The 17,252-nt window shown below is 42.6% G+C and overlaps 1 protein-coding gene across 1 annotated transcript in view; it reads left to right on the top strand.

Moving 5' to 3' along the window:
• The first annotated feature begins 1,016 nt into the window (after positions 1-1,016).
• MAPRE2 (microtubule associated protein RP/EB family member 2) overlaps positions 1,017-17,252 on the top strand; it is a 100,222-nt gene continuing 83,986 nt past the window's right edge. Inside the window, exon 1 of the mRNA XM_032675842.1 lies at positions 1,017-1,100. The gene's annotated coding sequence lies outside the window, so the exon portion shown is untranslated. The remainder of the gene's footprint in view (positions 1,101-17,252) is intronic.

The raw sequence follows: 17,252 nt of genomic DNA, 5'->3' as shown, positions 1-17,252 counted from the left end.
TACAGCAAATTTAAGTAATTTATTTCACAGCTTTGGGGCTTTCCCCCACATTTTAAATTTTGTCTTCATTTAAATGACGTGCCCTAACATAACTCCTGGAGGAAATATCAGGTGTCATTATAAGAAGGGAAGGCTCTGCACCATTTCTCTTTTTTTTCAAAGCCTTAGTTGATAGTTGCCATTATAAAAATAGGAAAACCCATCCTACACAGAGATCACCTGCCCTCAGCATTTATGGTTACATGACACAGAGCTCAGCAGCATAAACCACTAGACTCCACGTGGGCAGGACTTGACTAACAGTCCATCTGTGGAGCGAAGAACTAAGGATAGAACCTGATAGCTTCCCTGGCTAGCTCAGTTTTTGAGAGCAGGTGGGACGGTTTTGCTGCAGGGGGTGATTTCGGAGAGCCTGTGGAAATCTGTATCTCCTGTAGAGCCGGCTCTTGCGCTCTGCCCCTCAGGCGGGTCCAACTGGGCTGCTGAGCCGAGCCGTGGGAATTCAGCGGGGAAGCCGGCCAAGAGGGCCGATGCAGGAGCTGCTTCGCAGCCGCAGAGCCGCCCGACAGCCCTCGGGCGCCCGGCGGCTCGGGGGAAGCCGCGGGGGCATCGCCTAGGCCGGGGCCGGCTGCGCTCACCTGGGAACCGCCCGGAGCCGGAGCTTAACCTGGCACCGAAGGAAGAAAAGGAGGAGAGCAGAGAAGAGAGGAGAGGGAGACAAGAAGCACAGGAGAAGGAAAGAAAGAGGAAAAGAAAAAGAAATAGAAAAAGAAAAATAGGAAAATAAAAATCTAGAAATAGTAACTAAATAGAAACAACAACAAAATAATACTGGTAATAATAATAATAATAATAATAAATGCATTCAGGCGCGGGTTAGTGCACTCGCTCCCCAGTGCGTGGAACCCCCCGGACAGGATGGTCCCACCGGGGCAGGGAAGGACACTGTCCCGGGGCTCCAGCGCCGTGCCCGGCGCGGTTCCCGTGGCGCCTCCCGCGCGGGGCGGAGCGGAGCGGGGCGGGCGGACAAAGCCGGGCTGTCAGCGGGGCGGGCGGGAGAAAGGAAAAGAGGCGGCTGCTGTCAGCGGGGAGCGGAGCAGGTGAGGCCAGCAGCGGGGGTTGTGCCACGCTGGCAGGCCGCGGGGAGCCGTGCCACGCGTGGGTGGCCTTTGCGGGGCGTGGGCGGCTTTGTGCGCCGCGGGCGAAGGCATCGCCCCGCGGGGGACGGGACGGAGGCGATCCCTTCACCCGTGGGCAGCTCGGGTCGGGGGTGGGTGATGGCTGGCGCTGTCGGATTCAGCCATTGCCTGTGGGGCCGAAACTACTTTGGGAAAGGAGCGAAGAGGTTACTAGTCCCCCCTTAAAAAGAAAAAAAAAAAAAAAAAAAAAAAAGAAAAGGAAGTGAAATTTCAGCGCTGTGACAGTACTAGAACAATCTCCTGACTCGAACCGACTCCGCTATCCTGTAGCAGTGAAGCCAGAAAAATCCCAGAAGTATTGCACTGAGTTGCATCACTAGAGAGTAACTAGTATTTAGTGGGTTGAAGGACTGAGAAGCGTGTTTGTGTGTTTGTTTTATTGCTGTGAATAGTTGGGACGCACAAGAGTTGTTGGCTGGCTCTGCAGTGTGTTGTGTTTATGAATTTAAAATCCTTCAATATATAACCAGTTTGCACATCCCTGCTGAGCTGCAAGCATCCAAAACAGCTTCTGGTAACAGAGGCTTGAAAGGAACTTTCCTTCGGTGTGCTGCATGGTAGGGAAGCTTCGTGATAAATAAATCCCATTCCAGGGAACACGCTTAAAAGCCTGATGATTCAGCATGCTGCATCCACTGACCAAGGGTGATGGCTCATGCAAGGAGGGATGCAGCACTATGGGCAGATATAAACACTACCTGAAGCTACAAGCTTCCCATGCAGTAGTGGCACATGTGAGGTTCTGTGAAAAAAAATTACCATCAGTTTTTCATTTTAAACAGCTTCTTCTAATAATTCAAAAAGACAACCCTCTGGAGCTTTCTGTGGTGAGTTATAGTCCTTTTTGTACTTGTTCCCCAAGGGATAGTTGCTTTTCATCTGTGGTCCCAAACTGTATTGCAAATGAATTGAGGATAATAATATAAGCTCATAACTTAACATAGTGAGAAATATAAAGCAGTAAAGAAGGTGAAAACTTTTTACAAGAAATACTGTAGCAATTTTGCTGTGTTTTAACAGAAGATAAACACTGAGACTGAGATGACATTTGACAAGTGGAATAGCAGAATAGTATTTCAAACAAAGCCCCTTGAAGCTTAAAGGTTATTTCAGTAAGTTGCATTTGCTCTTCAAAAGAGAATCTCTTTTAAAAGTCAAATGAACTGTGTAATAACTTCTACAAGAATGATATTGTAGGGTAAATCTATTCAGGGTTCCGATTGCTCCAATGAAGAGCTAAGTATTTAGAAGTACCATCTCAAGGGCATGTTGAGATATTTATTATTCACTAGCTGTTTGAGCAACTGTACATACTGTCATGTCAGGATGGCCAGGTCACGGCTGAAGGCTCTCCAAATCCTTGGTGTACACATGCTCGCTCTGTGTTTTTTCTCTGAGATACAGGGACTCCTGCTTTAATCCTTGTTTATGTCTTTTCTCACACAACTGGATGTGTGGGGTGGACCTTTACCGAATGAGTGAGAAGATACAAAGAGCACAAACTGTCTTTGTCTCACACAGGGGTTGTCTGCAACCACTGCAGAGATTGAATGGCTTCTTGTTAGTGAAGCCCTTGCATTGAATATCATCCCCAAAGTGGAGGACAGAGGACTCACCTACTGCCTTATCCTGTGGGTGAAGTGTTTGAGTTACAGGAAACTCTCCATCTTGCCAAAAACACTCAAGATTTATGGTACTGCTGCTGCAAAAGTGAAGTTTCATACTGTCCCTAGCAGAGGAAGCAGACTGAGATGCTATATAATCTATTTAAATGCAACCAAGGGCTTCAGAAATGATTAGCAGTTGATGAATTTGACTTCTCTTAAGGGCAAGTGTGATTTCCTTCAGTCTGCCTCAAACTCAGCCTACAGAACTCAGCTTTCTAAGGAGAAAAGATTCACCTTATTAAGAGAGGGAAGGGGTCAGGGGCAGTTAATGTCTTGCAGGGCTGGTGTCTGTGAGATACCTATGCCTTTTGGAGATGTTTCAAAACAGGAAAATATGGATATTTTTCTATGACCTCACTTTTTGGGGTGTGCCATGGCAGGATGGTATAACTTGGCCAATTGTCCTATCAGGCTGTATCAGAGCGTCTGGTGGTCAGGTTTGGTCATTTGGGGTGTCTTCTGCTTATTTAAATCTTTTGGCATTTGGCCACATACCTGGAGCTCTTGGAGCAGGTCCAGTGGAGGGCTATGAAGATGATAAGGGACTGGAACATCTCTTTTATGAGGAAAGGCTGAGAGAGTTGGGCCTATTAAGCCTGAGAAGAGATGGACATTATCAATGTCTATAATTATCTGAAGGGAAGAGGATTGTCAAGAGGATGGAGCTAGGCTCTTCTCGGTGATGCCGAGCAATAGGACAAGAGGCAATGGGCAGAAACTGATGCACGTGAGGTTTCACCTGACCATGAGGAAGAACTACTTTACTCTGTGAGTGACTGAGCACTGGAACAGATTGCCCAGAGAGGCCGTGGAGTCTCACTCACTGGAGATATTCAAGAACCATGTGCTCTAGGATGACACTGCTTGAGCAGGGAGGTTGAACCCACTGTGGTTCATTTCAGCTTGACCCATTCTGTGATTCTGTGATTCTTCAAGGTGAAGTCTTTTTGTAGTATGCCTTTTCCTCTGAGAAGCAACAGGGCCTCTTCCTCTTGTGCCATCACTATTGCTACTCAGTCAGGAGAAGCTTCCTGTCCACAAGGGCAGGAGGAACCGATTACTTGGTAGGACATAAAGTGCATTGGTAATAACCTATGCAATGACGATGCTGACTGGTAGTCTGAGGCTGGAATAGTTTTCAGCCTTATGACTTTGTTTGTATCAGTTTAGTGTGGTATTCTAAATCTAAGGCCCCTCTCTGACAATAGAACTCTCAAATTGGATTTCTTTCAGCTCGTACAAGTCCAAGTGTTCTCAACTATTTATCATTGTCTCTTCTCGCTATTTGGTATTTTTTTGTATTATTTTTGACCATTCCTCCAAATGGCAGGGAAATATTTGGAAGAGTTTAAAAAAAAAATTATATCCCCTTCACCACACCACCCCTCCCTCCCAAATGGTTAATCACAAGAATTTATTGTTGTGGTTTAACCCCAGAAAGGAACTAAGTACCATGCAGCTGCCCGCTCCTGCCCCCCTCACCCCTCCAGTAGATCAGAAAGAAAAAGTAAACCTCATGTTGAGATAAAAACAATTTAAGGATTGAACAAAAATATAATAATAATAATAACAACATACTGGTAGTAATATTAAATATGCTGTCCTGGCTGTGTTCCCTCACAGCTTCTTGTGCAGCTCCTCACTTGCAGAGCAAAAGACACTGTGAAGTCCTTGGCTTAGGGTAAGCACTGCTTAGGAACAGCCAAAACATCAGTGTGTTATCAACATCATTCTCATAAATCCAAAAAACAGAGCACTGTACCAGCTACTAAGAAGAAAATGAACTCTGTCCCACCCAAACTGGGGCATTTAATAAAAAAAAACCAACAACAAATTTGTGGGCCTTCAAAATTACTAAAACTTTGGCTGAAACACGTCATCCAAATTTACCTTATATTAGCTTTTATCCTAGCCCTTCTTCTCTTAAGCCTTGCGGCACTGAAACCTTAATACAGTCCATTTTTATTTCTTTTTAAATAGCTTAATTCCAAAGGAGGGAGAAACAACAGACTAATGCAATTAGGTGAGTGGAATGCATTTTTCCCTCAGGCAGCTCTGGAGACTGATACTATATCATGTTAAAAACTGCAAGTGGTTGTGTCAGACCGAGTTGGGCTGGGCTGGTGTTGGGAGGGAGGGAGGGAGGGAGAACTGCAGCTGGTGCAGAGAGCCCTGGTGGGAGCGTGTTGACTGCGTTGCTCTGAGTCACTGGGGGCCCAAAGACCAACTGTGGCATGATGGCACACGTGGTGGTGGTGGGTGAGGTTTGAAATCCTGAGCCTTTCAGCACCTTTATGTATATTATTTATTTTAATGCTGGTATAGGTACATGTGTATGTATATAAAACTCAGTGTTTTGGCTTACCTTCTCTGAGGATAGCTACAGCTGCAAATGTGAAATCCTTGCAGCTTCAGTGGGTCTTGATTTGTCACTGATGGAAAAAAGTGAGGGGATTTGGGGAACTACCTGTATGGCTTTTGCCATAGAATGTCTGCGGGTCCTCCCTGCTGACAGCCTCCACAAGCAGTGAACTTGAAGACTGAACTCTGGCAGAGCAATGGGTGCTCTAAGGGCAGCCAGAGACACTGTGAGGTTTAATCTGCCTGCAGGTAAGGTAGATGGGGAAAGAGCCTCAAGGCAAGGTGGTGTTTTCAAGGGGTTTGAAAAGACACTTCATGGACTGTAAGGAAGAAGCAGTGACTCGTCTTCTGCCTTTGGGAAAGTCAGGTGAGGGGAAAGGGTGCTGGCAGCAAGGATCAGGAGAGGGGAGAGGAGAATGCAAAACACGAACTGCAGGGAAAGGATCCCAAAAACAAGAATGCTGTAGGAAAGCTGTTAGGGAAAGCCTTTATCATATTACTATCTCATTGGATCTCAGAACAGTTTCACATTGCATTTGTCCTCGATGAGCTGAAGTGTAGCCCCAGCATGCAGTCGCAAGACAGGCAGGATTAAGGCACAGACCTGGTCTGGGAGCAGTGCCCAGTGTCAGCAGCCAGCAGCAGGGCTGCCCTGTTCTATTTATACTATGGCCATGTCCAAAAAGTGTTTTAAAAGGACTGATGGAAAGCAACCCTGCTAATGGAGTCCCTATAGCCAGAGAAGGGCTTCAGGAGGGGCAACTGTGCTCAACTATGATCAATAACTGCTGCCCTAGAGAGGGGACAGTTCTTCACAGTGGTCTGGTAAAGATGCCTGATGGCAGTGAAGAGGAGGAGGAGGAGGTGTGGTAGAGAAGATGAAAACATGACAAGGTTTGTGGGGAGAGCCTCAGTGATCCTGGTTGAATGCCTCCTCAGTTTCAGAAGCTCTTGTGCCTTGTGCTGAAGAGTTTTAAAGTCAACCAGCTTCATTCCACTGAGCCTTAAAAGACCTCAGACTTCAAATTTTTCCTATTTAAAGTTTAGGAATGGTTTTAGTCCTTTACAGGAGCTTAATCTTTAACCTAGTCTCTTCTGAGAATGGCTCACCATGTTACTTTTTCACCTTCTAGGAAGAAGCCAATAGTATTTCTTCAGCAAGGCAATTTCAGATATCAGATATGCCATTTACTCAAGTTTACTCTTTTCCTTAAATGAGAAAATTAGTAGGGTCCTAACACTGGATAATCTAGCATACACATAACTGAAAAGCTTTCAGGTTGGTCTAACTACCAATGCCAAACTACATAAAAATTAACAAGTTGCCAAAAAATACAAACCTTGCTTAGATTTGACAGGTAAGAAGGATATAACATACAGGTCTTATCTGCTATAAGCTTCAGACACTCAAGTTGTTTTAATCTAGTAAATCTTTATAGAATTGTGAAAGTCAGCAGGGAAAATCTGTCTCTCATCTCACCGCATGGTTAGTTTGTGCAACATGCAATGTGAAATGGCTGAATATCTTGTCGGGCTACTGCTTCCAGAGGAATTTTATTAAAATAGTTTTTGATCTGGTAACCATTTTATGCCTCGATTAATACTGGGTTGAATATAAAGCAGTGACAATCTCTTCAGAGAGTTTGAATCCCACTGCAAGCAAAGCATGTCAAGTTTTGTCAAAGGAAAACAACATTTTGTTTGGCTTTACCATATTCAGGCCAAGTAGAAACACTTATTATTGAAACTTCCTTGCAATGTGTTACTCGAAACTAACCTTGGATCTCATGACTCATCTCCGCTGTGAATGCGGCAACCCTTGACAAGCTTACAATTCTGAATCCAAGAATATTTGCAAGACAGATCGAGATTAGGAGGCAAAACGGAAGCAACAGATGAATTCCTCTCTTGATTTCCATCAGAGTCTTGAGTTCTTCATGTCTCATATTTGTTCAGAAGATACTGTCTTGCAGGAGTACCTGCAAATGCAAGTATTGTTTGGCAGTGTTTAGGTCTTGTGGATTCCATGGCCAAATACACACATTTCCAAACACCTGCAAGTATTGTCTGCTGTGCTTTGTAAAATTGAAAATAGCTTACTGGCAGATAGCAGGAGCACATTGTTAGTATTAATAGACCTGTACACACAAAAGGAGAACAGGGAACTTCTGTTTGTAATTAAGTTAATCACAGAGGCAGCAGAGAGCTCCTGTCTCGTCATTGCTTACACTCCAGCTATCAGACTGCACCAACAGAGCAAATACTTTCCTTGGCATTTGATGCTCCATACAGGATTGAGTACTTTGGGGTTTCCCTGGAATGGTTAGTGGTCAAGGTAGGACACCCCACTCATGCAGTTCTGTTCCACTTCAACAGGTTAGTCTGCAGGTCTGCTATAAAGCTAAATAATTTAATTAACAAACAATTGGGTATTTAAAAACCTTGACATAAATAAAGTGCACAACACAAGCAGACTAACCCTTAAAGCTGTTAATTTAGTTTTTTTCCACTAACTTTTGCATCTTTTTCTTGCACAAGTTCTCAGACATTATTAATTGCACTAACTTTTTACAGTCAGTGCTAATCCTTTCAACTCCATTTAACCCTTTAGCTCCCTCATGGATTTTGGTGTCAATCATAATAATGAGAAATATTTTCAAAAAAAGCAGGTTATTTAGAAAGACAAGAGACTAGAAATTGGCAATAGGTTGAGTATCTTTATGCCTCATTAGCAAGTCCCAGGAAATTTTCTAGGAATATACATTTCTGAAGGGGAAGTGGGGATTGCAAGGTGCAGCTGAAACCAGTCTGGGGAATATCAGAGGAAAACTGCATTTGATGACATTTTGAACAGCAACTCTAGGTAGGTTGTCTCTTGGAACACAATTCCAGATAATGACCAAAAACTCTGTTAAGAAAACAAAAAAATCTGGGCTTCCAGCCACTTTGGGGTTGTTGGTTTTGTGCCCGGAAAGAACTCTGCATCCATTCAGCTGCTCTTAGGCTGCTCGTGTGGAGTGCCTCTTTCTTTCTCATCTTACAAGAGATCTTATGAGATTTTTCACATTGTCTATCTATGTGTCTTCCCCTTAGCTGCACCCTGAGTTCACGAAACTGGCAGTCATTCTGTCAGTTTGCTGTTTTCCTTCCTCTAGCCTTTGCCCAAAAATATCTCCCTCTTTTTGTAGGAATACAGAAGAGATCATAGAAAGGTTTGGGTTGGAAAGGACCTTTAAAGGTCACCTAGTTCCAAGCCCCCTGACCTCGGCAGGGAAAGGGGACCAGTCCTTGGGAGGGCTGAAACCACCTGCTGTTCATTAACAGCTGAACCATTGCACTACAGAGACTCCCCACTGGGGCTGTTGTGCACCTTGAACGGTGCCCCCCCCCCTTTCACTAGGCAGTCTTGGTTGCTGTTTGACATCTAACCCTCGTTTTCCAGCCTGGCCCTGGCTTCAGTAGGAAAGGCAAGGCACTAGGAAAGGGGTACTGCAGGTTATCCTTAGCCCAGCCATGGCAATGAGCCAAAAGATGCTGTGCCAAGAGGAGCAAGAAGCAGTCTCTGCATTCAGGGGTTGAACACACCACTTTATCAAACCATGAACTTTTTATTCAGGTAGCCGTGAAGAGGGAGGGGACTATGGAACAAAACAGAACTAAGGCTAAGTTTTCCCCTGAACCTGAAGTGTCAGCAGGCGGATTAATTCTGCGCTTTAAACATTGATGCCTTGCTAAGTACAGGCAGATTTAGAGGAGCTCTTGCAACTGTCCTTGCTCAGGAAAGCAAATGTGGTTTTAGGGCTTGCTTTTACATGGAAGCAGCTGGCAACAGCAAGATGACATCATCAGGGAGAGGTACTGCTGAAGTGCCTCCTCAGTAAAGACTAACCTAGTAGTCCCCCTTGTTTGCACTCACACCTGTGTTTGCCATTAGGATAGTAATAAAGTAGCTCCAGCAGGCAGTGCAAGTGTGCCATCATCTTTGTAAGAGCTGTTGGTGATATTCAGAAAATAGGACTTTTATTTTTCCATCCACAGGGTTTATTAGGACTGAATCCCAGGCACTGAGTATTTTATCTATTGATTTTATTTGCTAGCTGCTACAGATGAAACTATACTCCATTTCACCGTTTCGTGGTTCACTATTGAGATATATGTACCACTAGATATATGTAAAACAGCAGGTCCTTTAAAAGTTAGAGCACCATCTCTAGTATCTTCTCAGTCCTGTGTTTCTGAACAGAGTGTGGTTTCAAGCGTTGGCCCAGGAGGTGCATCTGTACAGCATGAAATGCAGCTGAGCACAACACTACTCGTATCCAGATTTCTGGTCTTGCTCATCTCCTGTGATATTCCTCCTCCTTTCATCCACACCTGTGGATTTCCCCATTCTGTTTGGAATGGGGAATTAAAAAGAAGTGAGAACTCAACCAAGAATGTCAGAGCTGACCTGTTAAGTCAGTCATTGCTGAAGTGGATAGAGAGGAAGCCAGCCCACAGTGAGCACCTCTGCTAGAGGACCTCACAGGGGTAGGAAAGAAAATGAGCTTGTCTCAATTTCTCCCAACTCTGCATTTAAATAGAATTGCTTTATTTTCTCTTACATGCCATGTTTAATTTGTGAACTCACCAAGATGTTATCCTTTTTCCAGAATCATCTGACTCTCTCTAAAAGTTGAAATGGTTTTATTGCTTTTGGAGAATGCTGCAGAATTTTTGTATTCATGTACAGCAGAGCATGAGATTACAGGCCTTCAGCTACAGCAAGGGTCGGGGATATCTGTCCTTTAAATATGAATTTTAAAGTCAAAGATGCTTTATCTTGCCTGCAGAGGTGCAAAATCAATGAAATGTGAGTGTTGTAGTTTATTATGCAACATTTCTTGTTGCAATGAAGGTGGCTTTTTTCCTCTGTCTGACATTCTGGGAGTGTCTAATATTATAGTAAATTTCCACACGGATGGATATATATATTTTAAGGACCAGTTAGCATTTTCAGACAAAAATGGCCTAGTACCATGCAAAGGGATGAACCTTCTTCTTGTAATACTTTTTAAAGTCAAGATTGGCCCAAGTCACTAATTCTCAAGAAAATACCTCGGCTCTTCATATCAAGATGGAACAATGACTTTAGCTTAAGTACAGGAAATGTTGGGCATAAGAGTCATTACTTGCACAGATCTTGTTAACAAGAACATAATTTCCTAATCGCTCCCTTGAAAGCAAACTCAGATGATAGAAGCATAGTTGAGCTCCTGCCAAACACCTCAAGAACTCTGATTTCACACCCAGGCTCCTGCAAGAGTGCCAGGATAACCTCAACTATTCATTGGAAAAAAAATCCCAAACTGAAGCCCTATGTTCGTAGTTCCTCATACCCTTAAATACAAAAAATATCAGTTGAGATAGTACAAAAACTTAAAAAACAAGAGTGGAGTCACTCTTGATGTGTTTGTATTGCACACCAAGGCAATATATAACTCTGCAGACAGTACTGCCTTAGCAGCAACATTCTAATCTATCTCCCCATCCTCTTGGATTAGGCCTTGAGAGAAAAGAAAGTTGAGGTTTTTTAAGATACAGAGTATTTAGAGGACAAAAGAACATATTCTAGTTTATATTGGTGGTGTCCTCTCCACAGTGAGGGCAAGTGTGTGATTTAATGAGTCAAGCAAAGAGCTTTGATCTTGCATCATCTCATTAGGTAAGTGATGAAAGCAAGAGCCTTCACTGGTGGTGGAGGCTTGTCATGAAGTAATACAAGTGGATATTGCTGCAAGTTCAAGATGTGTTGCTTTTCAATATAATGCATCTTTAATACCAATAAACACTAAGAGCTGATAGACTTCCCTCAGGTTGTTACAACAGTGCTGTTAAAAAGCAAACAAGTTCACCCACCAAATGTTTGCAGACCATGTTGGAGGAACTGCAAACAGTGGAGAAAACTTTATCTGCCTACATTTCTCCCACTAGTTTGTGAAACCATCAACCAGTTATCTACTTAAAAAAACCAAACAAAACAAAACCCACCAAAAAACATAGCACATGACATCTTGACAAAATGATCTTTCTTCAGAGAAGTTTCGGGGGTTTTTTTATTGGGTTTCTAAAGAGGGTGAAGGGTGGAGCTAGTTATTTAGCCACACCCATGGTGAGGTTTATAAAGGGAAGTTATGCAGGAGAAGCTCTTTTCTACCAGCCTATGAGAGTGGGAAGTTTTACTTATCCTAAAAAAACCAAGATTCCTACTATGTCAGTTCTTCATAAAGGCTCCCGTGGTAGGCATACTCCTCTAAATGAATCTTTGAATCAGCAAGGCAAGGTAAGTCACAGAGTCTGCTTTATTAGTGTCATTTCAAAGGTCTGTGTTTTCTCTGCCATGAGCAATTAGAGTTTTGTTCTCTATAGCTTTGTATCGCTAACTCAAATGGAGAAAAAAAAAATCTTAAAAAAAATCCCTAAACTTAGTAGAGTTTGGAGAGGTTGTTTTTTGTCATGGGGTGGTTATGCTGTCAATACTGATGACTTTGAGGGCTAATTTGCACCACTTGCCCAAAACACTGCGGTTAATGTGGCTGTTGTAATTGTGTTGCTGTTTGTCAGTCATACCAATATTAATTTCTCAAGCATACAAATAAAAGATATGCTATGCTTTATTGCACAATTACTGTGACTTAGTCATGACTTTTTGATACACCCAAGAATCCTGCTATAATTTTTGGTTTGTACTGCATCATGGTTTCCTTATATACACATGGACAGGATTGCTTTTGAGTTATTCTGTTCAGCAGATGTTTTGTGAGTTACTGTGGGTATCTCTCAGTGAGATCAGATGGTATAAAAGTTTGTTTCCTATTGAACACAGGTGTTTATATTGGTACACTAATTCTGAGGACAGGTCTGTATCAGTTTACAAGATGACTGGGTGAAATCTTTCATAACCATCAACTGAAGTCAAATGCATTGTATCAAAAAGTGATCACAGCAATGCAAGGTGTGTAGCATGGATGTGGCAAGAACTCTGGTCAGCATAAAAAATACCTATCTGGTTACCTAACTCAGGGTTTATTGCTGGTGTGATGGTAAAGCAGAACTGTGAAGAATTGAAGAGAGTGGGATGAACCTTAAAAGTACTTTTTAGGAACTCGTTTCAGGCCTCTAGGAAAACAGAAAAAAGTGAAGATTTCTTTGAAAACTTAATAAGCAAGCAGAGAAAAGTGTCTTAAAACTTAACTTTTTCCTCCAGTTACTTTATCTGTACATTACTAGTGAAGAGTAATAAACTTTTTCTTATGAACCTTCAATATAGAAGGAGTAGAAGTCACTAATATTTTTTGTTACTCTGCATCCAAAATATGGGAAGTATTTGAGGGTCACTAATCTACTAGTTGATCTCAGAATATTCCAGAATAACTACCATGGGCTACAAAAGTAACCAAAGTAATGGTTTCCACAAAACTGGTAGTGTTGATGGATTCTCTTTTTCAAACTGTAAGCAAAACTATGAATTAATGTAGTTGGCAAAAAGCTGACCGATGGCCTTTTGGGCAAAATGCTATGATGTAAGTTGGAGAGGCAGTCAGAGCGTTTTGACTTCATGTGATTAGTAGACATGAGAAAATAAATGGGTCTTACATTTGAATAGACGCATTTTCCACCTTGATAATGCTGTTGTTTTTCGTTGGAGCTTTTGCTGTCAATATTAAACTTGTAGGATGCTTAACTTGAGCAGTGTGGTCATTTCTGCTTTTTACCATGTGTTTTTACTGATACGTAACAACTTGTGGCTGTGCTGGATTGTGGTGAGAAGAGTCTTGTTTGACAGCATAGCAGTCTCCCACAAGGGAGGGCCCTTGGCTTTATCCACTGCCATTCTTCCGGTTGGTTGACGTGCTGCAGTGAGATTGTTCATAGGTATTTTTAAGTGCATTGCATTTATTTTAAGTACCACACTCTAATTTGCTGTTATCTTTTGTTGCATTAGTACAGCAAATTGGAGAGATGAAGTAAGAGGAAAATACCATCAATACTGGCAAAGAGTTTTATATGTCTCTGCTCTTAGATATTTTTTGACGGTTTTCTAAATCAGGGAGAAAGTTGAAGCTTTTACAAGGGTGTAATGTAGAGTTACTTTTTGACATAATTTGTGTCAATAACGTGTTTGTAAATTTGGTCACTCCTCTAAGCAAGGATTAAAGTGACTTGAAAGCCATATTTAATTGAATACTTATCTAGCATAATTCTGACGCTCACATGCTATTAAAAAAGAATAAGTCAAGGGACACCAACTGTCCTATGGCTGATTACTTATTATATTTGACAAATTCAGATAAATCTTCAAAAGGCTACTTTTGAGTGGCCACACTACAAGCCCTTGGGTGCCATCTTCCTCTTCTGATTTGATTTTTTTGGGGAGGCATGTATGTAGTAAATGTAGAAAGTCTATAAAGATGACTTCTTGGTGGCAAGCTGAATAATGAAGAGGCAGTTGGCCAATGGCAGTCTCTTAGTGACTTCCTTCTTTGGGGCAGTGTATGAAGACTGACACTGACAGTGGGATTACCCTGAGATGGTGTTCTGTTAGTCCCTTCCCATTTCAATACTTCTGCCATCAGAAGATTCAAGCGCAAAAATTCAGCATATTTGGGTGGATGGGAAAATAAAGCCTGGCTCTGGATTCTCCCTCCTTAATTCATGCATGGTGACACCCACGTTTTCAGAGCTGAGCTGGAGGAGGAATTTGGGGCAGCTTTCAGGTTTGGTTGGGATGGGTGCAGGGGTGGTTGTGGAGAAGAGTCTAGTGTGAGTGGCTTGAGAGGATCCAAAGGGAGATGTAGGTTCCCAGGAGGATTGAGCAGGAAGAGTGGAAGGGGAGAGGCCCCATCACAACAGCAGCTTCTGAGTCTTAGCCCAGCCTTTAAACCTTGCTTGACCTGCACAGTCTTCAGTGTCTCTCCTTTTTTTCCTGTCACCTCTTCCACTACCACCAAGAAAGTGAGTTTTCTGACTCCTGGATGAGGACAAAAATGCATTTTTCTCTGCATTCCTGGGTCAGCTGCAGCCCATTCTACCTGGTGCTACTGAGAAGACCCAAGCTGACCCTGCTTAGCTGGGTGCCTTACCACTTTAAGAACCAGCACACCACTAAGGATTACTCTGTGTAGCTGCCATTTATCTAGGTTGTGGAATCCTGAAATCAGAAGTGTCTTGCAGATCCTAAAATCACTGCAGTTTCTTTAACATGGCTGGGTTTCCTTAAATAATATATTTTTTAGTAGGACAGTGCGGCCAGAGGACAGTCAGCTGGCTTTTTTTGCCTAGTTTAGTTCCAGTCAAACCAAATTGCCGAGTTTAAACAGTAAGTCTTGTAGACTTGCAGTTTTTCAGTTTTTGTCCACCTGACAGTCATGCATATAGGCAACAATTTCCATCACAAGGAAGAAGCCTGAAAATCAGCTCCTTTGTGCAAGCTGTAAGGGGAGTTACAAAGGATGTGGTAAGCAGTGAAAACACTTCTTAGATAACTGAGATGTAAATAGGAAACTGAGAAAGAAATAGAACTGCCAGTTAGAGTCATTTGGCCTGAAACAATGTTTTTGAGCTGTGTTTCTAAGATGCTTGACGGCCACATCAGGATATGATTAGAATCCCATGTATGCCTTCAGGATGAGGTATCATCTCTGCTGCAGCAATAATCTTTCATTGGGATGCAGGGACTACAGGCAACATGTGATCATGGTGGAAAACCAGACAGAGAAATCCTGTGATGGGCTTGTCAAATGACAGGGAACTTATTATGTAGCTATGGAAGAGACGAACAAGAAACCTTTGTCTGACCAATGGCAGTGATATCTCTTGTCTCCCTTTGAAAGGGACGCATAGCTACTGGTACAGTTCTGTCCATTAACACAATGTGGCACAGAGGGGTTGAAGCTGCTTTGTTACTGTGTGCTACTGCAAGAAATTCCAAGTGCTGCCTTCTGATCTTTGACCATGAAGATCTTATTCCAGGTTTCAGTAATACTTAAGAAATCCTAATAAATAAATATCCTAATAAATATCCTAATAAATAAAATGTGTATGTTATGCAGTAGCCGAACTGTATCTATTTAAATCCCCTAAGACTGGTGGTACAGGGTATAGGGCCTCTGAATTATTTCCTGTATGTGTCCTCCTGTACAGTGTGGTGTTTATATATAGTTTTTTTCATGAGGACCTGTTTACATTTGATAACTTGCTTATAACACTTGAAATTGCAGGTAAAGGTTTGCTCAGAATGATGTCTAAGGCAAAACCTAAAGGCAGTTCTGCTTTTGTCTTAGCACTAAGTATATGAGCTGGTCCTGGAAGGTGCTGGAGAGCCCACTCAAAAGTAACTGATCAGAGCTGGGTATCAGCCCGTGTGCTTGTGGAGTGCTGCAGTGGGGCCTGAGCTTTATGGGGAAACCGCCCGCTCTTTTACCTTGTATGAGCATAAGTGAGGTGTTAGAGGCTTCCAGCCCACAAAACTGATTTTATTAGAACATAAAAATACTTGTTAGAAGAACCAACCTGAGAGAAATCTGGTAGATGAAATTAAAGCTCTTTAATAATATATATACCTTCCATGCCCAATGTATTCTGTGCAGTAGGGTCCTTCCCTCCTATTTTTTCTAGTTCTCTAATTTTTTTTGCTTCTGAAATTGAAGAAAGTCTGCACTGTTCCCAGGATAGTTTATTTTCACTTCTTGCTGGGTTTGCCTTTTGGTGCAAGTCCCTGGCACCAGCCCAGTACTTTGCTCAGGCATCTCCCGTTGACCACAGAGGGGATTCACTCCCAGCTTACCCCATGGAGTGCAGTCAAATAAATAGCTCTCTGTGTGTGTGTAAACATAAAAACTCTTTGAGTTGGATTCTCTTACCATGCTACTGGATGCCTTTCCGTTGATATCAAGCAGAGACAGGCCCACCTCTTCTGGGATGTGAACTGACAAAATGTGTGGCTTTATTCCAGACTAAAAAAAATGACTGTAAAAGCAGCAGTAATTTGTGTTCCTGGATTTATTGAGTTCTTAGTGTCAGAGAACTGTTATATTGGCTTGCACACCCTGTTTTCCTGCATGGAATAGTATGGGAAAGAACACAGCACTTCAAACAAGAAAGGTTGTAAGTATCTCTACTGACTAAGGAAAGTATTCCTGGGATTAAAAATAGTGCACTTCCCAAAATAGCATCGTGTCACCTGGTTAAAGTTGGGACAGTTTCTGTTGTATTTTTCTTTACGCATCTTGTATGTCAAAATATATTTTCTGATACTTTTCCTATTTTGGAAGTTAAACTTCAACATCAGTTTGTCATCAAAAAGCAGTAGGAGAGCTGAGCCCTGATGTCTTGTGTAGGATACAGCAGTTTCTCAAACCCAACGTATCTCACTGAGGGAAAACAGAATAACACTGAAGTAAAATGATGTCCTTGTGCGCTCGACAGGCAAAAGGCATTTAGTTTGATAAGGTGCCAAACAGTGTAATTTGAGAATGTTGCAAAGATTTCCAGCTGCCTTGCGTATGCTAACTAAATATCTGAGTGATTTGGAATTTATCCCTGGGATTATTTCACCAGAAGTGACCTTGCCTGATCCCGTGAATTCAAGCTCAAGTGCAGCTTGTTGCACTCTCCTGATAATATTTTTAACCAAGTCTGCATTTCTCTGAGCATCCTGCCCCATGCTGAAGGGAAGGACTGTTGTCACAGCCAGGCTCTCCTCTCAGCTGTCTCCCCGCTTGCTGCGGGAGATGCTTCCCTGCTCTGTTGACTCATGTAGAAGGTGTGGCATGTTTTGACCAGGAATGGAAGGGCGTAAGAGAGTTGCAGGAGAGTGCAGCAGACTCTGAGATAGGCCCTACAGGGAAATCAATCTTATGGGAAAGCGTAGGTTGAATCTTGGATTTTTGCTACATGAGTTAACAAGCAAGCTGACTACCAAAAAGGGAGAAAAATTGGACTTATACCACAAGCATACATAAACTGCTCACTGGCTTGGGAGAGA

This window comes from Chiroxiphia lanceolata, chromosome 1 (genome assembly GCF_009829145.1).
Source record: "Chiroxiphia lanceolata isolate bChiLan1 chromosome 1, bChiLan1.pri, whole genome shotgun sequence".
NCBI classification, from domain to species: Eukaryota; Metazoa; Chordata; class Aves; order Passeriformes; family Pipridae; genus Chiroxiphia; species Chiroxiphia lanceolata.
Note: the sequence above shows the minus strand (reverse complement) of the source record. Positions and strands in the feature narration are given on the sequence as shown.